The sequence below is a fragment of the Gigantopelta aegis genome, chromosome 13, assembly GCF_016097555.1.
Source record: "Gigantopelta aegis isolate Gae_Host chromosome 13, Gae_host_genome, whole genome shotgun sequence".
NCBI lineage: Eukaryota > Metazoa > Mollusca > Gastropoda > Neomphalida > Peltospiridae > Gigantopelta > Gigantopelta aegis.
The window spans coordinates 18336705-18347382 of NC_054711.1; positions in this window are offsets into that span (position 1 = coordinate 18336705).

A 10678-nucleotide genomic window follows, 5' to 3' on the forward strand; every position below is an offset into this window, starting at 1 on the left:
TAATAATTGTCTTTATATCACCTAAGCTGATGTTAAATCAATTTCCCGCTCACTTGCGATTTCAACTAACTCGGCCTTACGTGCTCGCATAATCTCCACTACACTGATCGTAGGCCTATCCAGCAAATTCTTATCCATGTTTAGATCACCTACGCTGACAAATGTACTGCTGCAGTAGTTAATTAACAACAACAAATATATATATATATATATATATATATCTGACCTTACAAAGTTACACAAATGTTGAAGCTGAAGCGTACTGTTTCCCAAATAGTGAATAGGTCCCATCTATTAAGGATTAAGAGTGAAATAGCTTATTTATTTATTTATTTATTTATTTATTTATTTTCATTTATTGGTTGTATTTCATTGTTTAACGTAATTTTAGTTATTTATTTATTTACCTTACACTTGATATAATAATTTAGTTTTGATATGTTTAATATTAACAATTAGCAATCGACACATTACTCTAATCAATAAAACAAGCTCGGTACCACGTCGCAAATATTGATTTCTTTTCATTTTAGTAAACTCACGTTTTTTTGTTCGTGTTTATTGGCCATACATGTGAGGCTGTGTTACTGTGCTGAATTATAATCACTTGATTTGCATGTTCAATTCAATATATGTGTATGACAAGCTGCAGTCTAAATTGTTCGGATACCTAACAGCTAGTTTAGCCAAAACAATATTTTGGATAACCTAGAAGGCTACTTCACTGGATTGATGCGCAGTCAGTCTGGGATCGAACCCCGTCGGTGGGCCCAATGGGCCATTTCTCGTTCCAGTCAGTGCACCACGACTGGTATACCAAGGGCCGTGGTATGCGCTATCCTGTGTTCGAGATGGTGCATATATAAAAGATCCCTTGTTACCAACGGAAAAAAATATATCGGTATTACTCTCTAGGACTATATGTCAAAATTACCAAACTTTGAGATTCAATAGCCGATGATTAATAATCAATTCGCTTTAGTAGTATCGTTAAATAAAACAAAATTTTAGAAGGCTACTTTTAAAAATAAATTTAGAAAAATGACGTTTTGTTAATGAATTATAGCCATACTTAATGTAATCTATATGGGAAATAAAAACAGACGAAAATGTTGGTCACCTGTCACAAACTATCTCTAAAGGAATATTCCATCCATACAATTCAATTCAATAGAATAAAATGTTCGCGTTTTAAAAATACACGCATTCCACCTTCCCAGTAAAATGTCTGAAAGGCTGCGAATCACGCTGTCATGTTATGCCTGTTAGTGCGTCACGGGGTCAGGTGACTTAGCTCTTAGATTCGACAGGCGTTTTGGCAAGCGATGGGAAAAACGCGACTTTTTATTACGAATATATTAAAAACGGAAAACACATTGTTTTTTGTCATCTTATTCATTCATGTACGCTATACAGAGAAATGTCATTAAGTATGGCACACCATTAACCTTGTTAACTATTTTAGGACATTCACAAACACTGTTTTCCAAACACGTTTATTCCAAGGTAACTTTAATTACGGATCAAACCTTTAGATACAAAACAAGAAAAAAAAAAAACCCAGCCAAATTTGACAAATGTTAATGTGGTTTTAAGCTTGTTAAATGCAAAATGACTCGTATGAAACATCTGTCATCAAATCACTGATAATACAGACATATTTTGTGGCAAAATGAAAGTGAATGTGATTTTAACCTTATTAAATGCATACCGACTTGTATGAAACAGCTTGCATATAACCTACTGATGACGGATACAAGGTTTATTATATGGTATAGCATAAGTGCCGTCTAAACCAATGGGGTAACCCGCACATTCAAACGCAGATAGCTTTTATTGCCGATGTCATTTGCATATAGCGATGCTGCATTTGATCCTACAACCACACGTAACACGCGGTAGGCAACATATGGTGGGGGGGGGGGGGGGGGGGGTGTTAAAATCTAAACTGGTGCTAGATCTTCATTCCGTCCTAGTGATTTTAAAAAGTCCTGTAGTATTCGTCAACCGCCTGCATTCGAATCATGTAAACAAGACCTAGCAAAATCGAGCTATAAAGCGTCCTTTGTTTAAGGTGACATTCGTTTGTGTGGTTTTCATGAACAAACAGTAGTGATAAAAGTATAGGTATATCTGAAATCTAAATTAGAAAGAAAGAAAGAAGTGTTTTATTTAACGACACACTCAACACATTTTATTTACGGTTATATGGCGTCAGACATATGATTAAGGACCACACATTTTTTTTTAGAGGAAACCCGCTGTCGCCACACAGGCTACTCTTTTACGACAGGCAGCAAGGGATCTTTTATTTGCGCTTCCCACAGGCAGGATAGCACAAACCATGGCCTTTGTTGAACCAGTTATGGATCACTGGTCGGTGCAAGTGGTTTACACCTACCCATTGAGCCTTGCGGAGCACTCTCTCAGGGTTTGGAGTCGGTATCTGGATTAAACATTCCATGCCTCGACTGGGATCCGAACCCAGTACGTACCAGCCTGTAGACCGATCTAAATTTCTTCTTGCATTATTACCCATATGGTTAAAAATATCGTGGCACATATCAAAGTGATACGTCCCACTAGATCGTCAAGAGGGACGTACCACCATGTGACGTCATCGATTGGCGCACTACAACCTTACAGGAACGTATCATGCGTGGACCAGTTTCGATTTGATTCTAATTCATATAAATATTGATAAAGAGACAGTTGTTATTCAAATAGCTACCTTTTTTTATTAGTATGTCTACGCTTCAAATGAATACTAAACTGGTCTCAATGTAGGACAGATCGCGTGCGTCAAAAACTGTAGCATGCATCAGATGCACATAGTGTTAACTACGTAACCTGTTTCGTTAGTGAAATGGTTAGTGGTATAGCTTACAGCCAAAACTTTCCAACACAAAACTGTTCAGTGTTTTATCAAAGCATGTACGTTGTTCAAAAAAACATGTACTTATAATAATTTATAATTTTTTTTAAAAATATTTTAAGACAAATTACAAAATAGAGTTCCCGAGAACCAATGATAACAGACAACATTTTAGTAACACGAATATAACAATTCTGACGTTTTGACGTTCATGCGATGGTAAACACCAAAACCGTTTTACACACTGTATGAATGGCGTAATATCCATCATTACACGAGGAATCGGTGCTAAGGCATTCTCGACACTTGGTTTGCAATACATTTTCTTTTCTGTTACCAAATAAATAGTATGGTGCAACTCATGGGGTATCGGATTGTATTGCTTGTTTAAAAGAAGATATTTTTTCGACAGTTTCGAATTTCAGCTGTTCCAAAGGTTTATTGTCGAATGAATAAATAGTGATTGAAGTAAATTAGTTCTAGCAGAGGGTAAAGAAATATCATTCTGATTTCTCAGCATGTAATGAGCGTGTGTACCATAAAATCAGGAGACATACCTTTCATTATTTTAAACATTGTGCACAGCTTTTTGAATTTACGCCAGGACGTGTGTGTTGCTAGTGCACTTTCAAAGTACAAATATTTTCTAGATGCAAATTTAGACAAACCAGTGATTCATCTAACGGCTTCGAATTGTACTGTTTCCAATATTATCTTCCTCGATTAAAGAACACGCATCTCATATTCTAATACTGGGCGGATACAAGTTATTTACTTCGCCTTCATGTAAAATATTCGAATTACATTGGTTATTTATCCTTGGAAAAAGAAAACCCTTATACCCCGCGTGGGTGGAGTCAAATCTCTTAAGCCTACCGCAGACGAGAGCTATCAGCTGAGCAAAATGCTACTTGAGACTTTTTGCTCAGCTGATAGCTCTGAACAATTTCACCGAACATGATGAGCTACTGTGCTTACGACTGTAGCGATGACGTCACTCAAACGCAATGTTCGTGCTCCCATTGGTCAGTTAGTAAATTCAGCTCAGCTGATAGCTCACGTAGCCCGCACACGGTGAGATTTTTGCCATGCGTGACCAAAAATATCAAACACGATAGATATTTTCCTCACGACCACGAGAGACGAACATCTCAGCAAAATTCCCGCACACGAGAGCTATTAGCTGAGCAAAAAGTCTCAAGTAACTTTTTGCTCAGCTAATAGCTCTCGTGTGCGGTAGGCTTTATACTACACCTGTAACATCGGACTGTTTTTATTGTATGAGTGCGCCATGCAAAAAAAATTCGTCTGTTACCAGCGTAAATAAAACATGGCTGTCAAACGATTTGCCAACAACTCGAAAAATAAAATTGAAGAAAAGCGAGCATTTTATTGTGGCGAAAGATGGTAATAATACGGTTCATTTTAAATTTGAATGACGTCAGTATTCCAATGACGTCACTTTACATCTTACAATAACACTAAACTGGGTACATGACGTTGCTATTGAAATTTTTTGTTTGAACATTATTAATACACCTGGATGTGTGGGGGTTTTTAAAAAATATTTTAATTAAATATGTCGGCAAGATAAATTTGTTATAGGAGCATCACTTGAGATTTATGGATTATTATACCCTCTGTATGCTCTTGTGCTCCTCGCCTTCGGCTCGGGGTACAAGATCATACAGATTACAGAGGGTATAAAATACATAAACCCCTCTACAACTTATAATACATTTTCAATAATTTGTGTCGATTTAATTAATATTTGTATTTCCAACGTACAGACATCATTACCAAAGCAGATTTACAGATAGTATTAATATGTATCGTCAACTTGGCATTTGCAAAAAAAAGAGTTAGACTTAAATGTTTATGAGTTTATGATGCGCTTAATGTTTTAGTACCACATACAAGGTTAGGTGTTGGCTGTGTAAAAAAGTACAACTCGCGTTTTACCTGGATTGAAGGATACAAACCATTGTTTTCACCATTCGTGAAGCTTTAACAAGTTTAGCTTAGGTTGTTTTCAATGAAAGAGGTGTCATTAGATGAAGATGTTATGTTGGTATCGTCAGCAAATAGTATTGTTACACAGTTTGTGTTATCAGCAATATCAATTAAAAACAACAATGGTCCTAAACCTGAGCCTTGAAGTTCTATTTTATGTGTGTAATGCGCTGGCTAATGATCGACACTACAAAAACAACCCCAAAGTATTCGTATTCGTTTTAGGTAAAATCGCTGTTATTAACACATTAATAGTTTGAAAAATTACTCGTGTACTTAATTCAATTTCCATCACTTATTCCTTTATTTCGATTAATATGCTTATACCCACTACAAATTGAGGCACGTCCGCCCCGCCTCTTGAAACGCAAACGGTTAATCATTGGGCAGAGGGTTATTTAAATAGAGTGACAATTTTGTACTATTTATATTCGTGGGGGGAGAGGGGGATAAATTGAGAAAGACATAAAAAATGGTGTTTTAAATTTGTCAATTTTATTTTGTTTGAAGAAAAATACAGATTGGGCAAAACCAAACAATTATAATACGAAGAGGAAGGAAGGAAATGTTTTATTTAACGACGCACTCAACACATTTTTTTACCATTATAATATGGCGCCAGACATATCATTAAGGACCACATAGATATTGAGGGAGGAAACTCGCTGTCGCCACTTCATGGGCTACTCTTTTCGATTAGCAGCGAGGGATCTTTTATATGCACCACCCCATAGTCAAGATAGTACACACCACGGCCTTTGGTGTACCTGTATATTATTATGTACATGTCTCAAAGTAATTAACTATGTGTCGTAATTGTATTTAGTTATTTGAATGTTTGATTGTATTATTCTTTTAAGCAGTGTACTTGCTACTGAAATGTTTGTAAACCACCTCAATTGTAAGACCGATGGTGTTCTGGGCGAATAAAGTTCTGCTCTGCGGCGGAAGTGGAGGTAGGTCAGACCAGGCCTAGCGCGTATAAAAATTGCGAATTATAAAATGTTTGACATCCAATAGCCGATGAGTGATAATTAACGAATGTGTTCTAGTGGTGTCGTTAAACAACAAAAACAAACACACAGTAAATAGTACCTAAAGGCTTTAAACTAGAAAAAACGACATAGGCAATGCGACCTTATATCATATATGTGTTTTATACGTCTTGTTGAAATAGACAGGCACATACATAACGAAGCTATCCAGCATGCAGACACCCCTACAAAAAATAACCAACTTATGCTGACTGTTTGTAGAAGAAGAAGAAGAAGAAGAAGAAGAAGACGCAAAAATGAAGAAGAAGATGAAGAAGAAGTGGAAGAAGCAAAAAGAAGGGGGAAAAGAAGAAGGATAGGAGAAGAAGAGGAAAGGTTTTATTATTATTATTTTAAAGCACTCAGCATCTTTTAATTACGGTTATATGAGTTCGGATATATAGAGAATAATACATGAGTGGCCGTTAGATACCATTTATCTCACAACGAGTGGTTTTAAAATGTATCTAACGAGCGAAAGCGAGTTTGATACGTTTTTAAAAAACGAGTTAAACAATCGTGTTGTTTTTCATTGGATATATGACATTGGTAACCAAGTCATCACATAGGAGCAGCCAGCCATATGTCTTTAAATTGTTAACACACGTACATGTGTTAACAACCATGTGCAACCAAACATAATGGATGGTGTTCTCACCCAACTGGTGTGTAAGAAATCAGTGATGTCATTAATAGCTGACACCCGGCGATTTTTCGCCGGCTATCGAATCAATTGTCGCCGGGTATCGAACTTCCAATAAACAATGCTTGTCGACTTTTTGCTGATTACAGCCAGCCATTTTTTTGCTGAGCTGTTGCTTAAGCTACCCATTAATCCTAACAGACACATTGTATCGGGACATGTTTAGCGAAAAAGCACGACTATCTGAACTCCCGATTGTTTTATAACTGCCGTACGAGATTGAAAGCTTGTTAGTGATTGGACTACTAATGAAGATAGATCACTGCGTCATACTCTAGTAGCCTCGCTTTCAAGAACGTGCAAGAAATACAAAATGAAACGTCAATGTGCCGGCTATTAATGACATCCCTGATTATAATCTATTAAATTATGTTTATCGTGAAAAGGTTGGTGCGTTGACTTGTTTCAAGTGTTCAGACTGCAAAGTTAGTCGAAAAAACATAATTTTGTATTCAATAAATATCACACATACGATTTTAATTTGTTTGATTTAGATTTGAGGAATCTATATATTTTATATAATTTTAAATTAGAACTTTATATTATCTCCATATTGTAGGCTATAATATAGCGTTAAAAATTTCTAGCGTTCTAAGCTTAATGGTGGAAGCAAGGCAAAGGTCAGTTTTAACGTGCACATTCAGAGCAAGCTAGCTAACGTTCGCTAGACTGATTTTTACGCTACACAGTTAACCAAATTACCACTTTGAGAGCCAATCAAATAGTTCGCGAACGTTAGCAAAAGGTTTGCTGGCTGAAGTTGGGAGCTGTTATAGAGCACGCCATGACGGAAGCGTTATGGAAGAGCTTATTCATTTGTGTAGGGATATGCAAAGTGACCTCTTCTGGTGTTATTGTTGAGGCCACATTTGATTTTAATGACTACATTCAATTTCAGAACATTTGAGATAGTGTTTTATACAAATACAAAACACAGTAAAACAATGGGATGTGACTTTTAATATCGGGTCTTTTTTTTTTAATCTTCTACCCCCATGGTAACAATTAATCGTTCCACAATTAAATCTGAAAACGTTTTCATTACGTATTAATGTCTGCATTGTTCAGTAAATGAAACATTAAATGCAGAAAGTAAAAAATAATAGCTTATAAAATTATTTCTCTTTTTCCTGTATTTCAGCTTTGCTATTACAGGCTTCATAAACTAATATAGATATATTTTAGAAATTTAGAATTTGTTAATTTGTTTATAAATTTAAAGACTTTAAATAGAAATTTAACATTATTGAACATTTAAAAGTCTAACTTCCCTTAGAGTTTTGATTGGATAATTCTGAAACTCTGTATAAATATGCCCAGTGACAGTCTTCGCAAACTACTAAGATATAGTTTGGAAATTTTGAAGTTTTGTTAAATGTAAAACAAATTAAATACAAATTCTCTAGTTTTGATCACATTGTTCTAAAACTTGGCACGATGATTCTCTGGGACAGTCTTCACCAAGTAATATAAATTTTGAATACGTGTTAAATTTTAAAAATATAAATACAAATTTAAAATTTCCAATCTATTTTCACCCAGTTTTAAAATTGAAAAAACATTAAATAGAAAATTTTACCTGTGTTATGACATCAACTTTTTATGTATATTTAATTAGCCAATAAGTCACATAAATGCCAAGCCACGACAAATGGAAACATCAATTTGTTAATTAGAAAATTCTGATATTCCACCACCTTCCAGGAAATGATGGGAGGGCCTCAAGAGGCAAAAAATAAGCCATGATTTAAAAATCTTCTCTTCTTCCAGAACTACCATTTATAACTGAATAGTCTTCATATCTGTCAAAGTCCTTAAATGATTTATTAAAGATGTCTATTTCATTAATTTTGTGTCTCCTGGCTTTACTGCTCACTAATTTGGCATAACAGGCTTTTCTGTCTGTTCAGGGCACACCAAGGTCTTTTTAGTACAGTAATTTTCATATTAACTAGTGGATAGATGTACATATTCAGAAATGCATTTCAGATTATTTTAATCTAATTATAGCTTAATATTTCATTGATTTTGAGGTGAAATGTTTTGAGGTTAGCATGTTTGTACTTAATGTGGGCATACTTGTTTTGGGCACATCCTTTAATGCCTCAGTTTAGGTGCAATCTAAAATCCTGCCTGCTACTGCCTGAGGAGGGGTGGAGTTTAATAGAGTATTATATGGAAATGCATTTATGATGCAATTTCTTCACAATTACTAGACCATTTCCAACCAAAGTTGGTGGAAAGCTGATTGAAATACATTTTTAAGCACATAAAATGATATTGAAGTGTTCTGGACCCACATGAAAAGGATCTAAACATTAATTATTCATCATCAGTTCTTTTCCCACATCATGATTAATGGCCGCCTATAATTTGATTTTCACCTGCTATTTTTATTTTCAATGACATCACTGAGAACTAAGGTTAACAATCACAGAGAGCATGAAAGAGGAAGCAATGAGCTACACTGTCCCATTAGCAGCAAGGGATCTGTTATATGCATCGTCCCACACACACGATAGTACATGTCACGGTGCTTGTTACACCAGCTGTGGAGCACTGGTTAGATCGGCCGTGCACCAGGCGAGCGCTTTGCCACTGGGCTATGTTCCGACCCTATTCGTACCGACTTCGTTGATTTACGTCTGTCCTAGAGTGCCTTTACAGAAGTTTAAATCAGTAGATTGAAAGTGGTGGATGTGTTGTGTTTAGGTTGTACTATTCCACATATAATCTCACAGGCGACAATATTGGTGTATGCGGATAGAAGTATAACGGCGCCCTTCCTCAAACATATTACATTGACAGATCTTAGGTTTTAAACATTACGGCTGTTGTTTGTTTGTTTCTTGTGGGTTTTTTATTTTTTTTTTGGTTGTTTTTTGTGGGTTTTTTGTATGTTTTTTTTTTTTTGGGGGGGGGGGGGGTCTTGTGTGTTTTTTGTGGGGTACTATTAAAGTCTGTTGTGAAAATTGAGGTGCGATATTACATTATATTTCCATATATGCGATGTGTCTATGGTCAACCTGGGGTTTGTAATGCCAGGGAATTCATTTTTGATAATTCTGAGAGGTATTGGTTATAGAGATGAATTTTAGTCTATTTTAGAGAGTATTTCATCGTTGGCGTCAGTGTCTCTTATTTCTCTGTATTGCAATTTTATCCAGATGTGTGTCTATTTTCACTGGCTCAAACTAGAGTTTGCGACTTGAACTAAAAAAAACTAAAACAAAAGCTGAACCTTTCATGTCGAAGTTTCCATATAACGTCATGTTGTTACAACATCTTAGTTTCGCACACATTTGTACAACATGATTTCATGAGTATCCCATACATGTTACAAACACAATTATCCCTAGCGTAGTGGTTCTCTTAACACCAGGCCATCGGTATGCTTTCCTGTCTTGAAAAGGGCATATAGAAGATGCCTTGCTGCATTAAGAAAATGTAGCTGCTTTCCTCTGTTGACTACGAGTCAGAATTACAAAATGTTTGCCGATGATTAATATATAAATGTGCTCTAGTGGTGTCGTTAAACAAAACAATCTTTATTTTCTTAACACCAATAATTTTGACAACAGATGATGTCACCTGTATCATCAATGGCAGAACTGGTTCTATTCATTTGTTTTTACAATGACAAATATTCGGAAGATAATTTGATAATAACCGTCTACAAAATATCTACATATAATACGTTTTTGGGGCCATCTTAGGAATTGGGGGCGAGACGTAGCCCAGTGGTAAAGCTCTCGCTAGATGCGAGGTCGGTTTGGGATCGATCCCCGTCAGTGGGTCCATCGGGCTATTTCTCGACCCAGCCAGTGCACCACAACTGGTATATCAAAGGTCGTGGTATGTGCTGTCATGTCTGGGATAGTGCATATAAAAGATCCCTTGCTTCTAATCAAAAAGAGTAGCCCATGAAGTGGCGACAGCGGGTTTCTTCCCTTAATATATATGTGGTCCTTAACCATATGTCCGACGCCATAACCGTAAATATGTGTCGTTAAATAAAACATTTCCTTCCTTTCTTCTTAGGAATTGTGGTCA